The sequence below is a fragment of the Mus caroli genome, chromosome 9 (genome assembly GCF_900094665.2).
Source record: "Mus caroli chromosome 9, CAROLI_EIJ_v1.1, whole genome shotgun sequence".
NCBI lineage: Eukaryota > Metazoa > Chordata > Mammalia > Rodentia > Muridae > Mus > Mus caroli.
In genome coordinates, this window is record NC_034578.1 from 85,594,515 (window position 1) to 85,595,852 (window position 1,338).

The following is a 1,338-nucleotide window of genomic DNA, read 5'->3' on the forward strand; positions in this document are numbered from 1 at the left end:
CTTTGTGACCTGTGGTCTGTCTTCTGTCCTTGGGAGGTGGTGGGGGCTGGAGGAGGGACACTGGTCTCCATGACAGCTTTCCTGCCCGAGTTTTTTTTTTGTTGTTGTTATGACTGGAAGCGTTCTAAAAGTGAACCTGTTAATACATGGCTACTTTAAATAAAGCCTCATGGGGTAATAAGCTGCCAGCTGGATTTTCCCAGAATTTCACCCTTATTACCTTAGTGCCAGGCAAGACCAAGCTCCTCTGGGGAGGACAAAAGCAACTGAGAGGTGAAAGAAAGGTCAAGTTTATTTGATTCACTGTACCTTGCTTGCCTAGGAGTCTAAATTTGTAACCAGTAGTGTCTTGGTCCAAGCAATCTGGGGGATAGTCAGCTTTCCATCAGTATAACAAAGATCTGCTAACTGATATGGAAGGCAAAGAGGGACACAGGGAGACAGAACCAACCGTGAGGAAGAACAGGTAGCTGTGCTGAGCAAGANGTCCATCCGGATTCCAATGGAGGCTGCAGCAGCCTGGTTGCTCAGAGAGTAAACTGAGACCTAAGCAAACACATTTCTCCCAAAGCCAAGACTGTAAAATCCAAAGAACTGAAGGAGTTGGAACGGGAAGCTNGATGGACAGCGTCTGCCTGCTCCTTGACTTTTAATTTTTAAATGTCGTTCCCCTCCTGTTTCATTCTAAAGGAGCACCCGAGTCCAGACTCCGGAAGGAAACAAGAGGAAACCTGAGAATGGGGAGGGAGGGCTGTTCTATTTGATCTTGTTTCCCTGTACACTAACATTTTGGGGAAATTTGTAACAGTACGAACTTTTAAATTTAAACAGTATAAAGACACACACAAAGTGCAGGTTTCTGGTCCTACACTGCCTCCTCTAGCTGGATTCTCTAAATCTACCCTTCAAGTGACTTCAGGCCCTGCAAAATTCCACTAATGTTCTAGTCTGTACCATACTTCTCCCCCAGGACAGAGTATATGTGCTTAGGGTAACTGCCTACCCCAGAGGTCCATGTATTAAAAAACAAAATTAGTGCTGAGGTTGGGGCTACCCAGTGGAAAGAGGAGTGGCCTAGGAAGAGGTCCTTAGGTCATTGGAGCCAAGGAGCTCCTGGGATTCTGANCTTCTCTCTTTGCATCCCAACACCATTGCTGTCCAGAGGCCTGAGCAGTAATAGAGTTTTCTGAGCTTGGACATGAGTACTCAGAACTGTGAACTAAAATAACCCTTTTTATTATGAGTTAATTATCTCAACGTTCTGTCTAGTGGCAGGAAAATGGCTAATGAGCATGGGTGCTGGAACACGGAAGCCAGAGAAGCTAACGTGGGACTTTC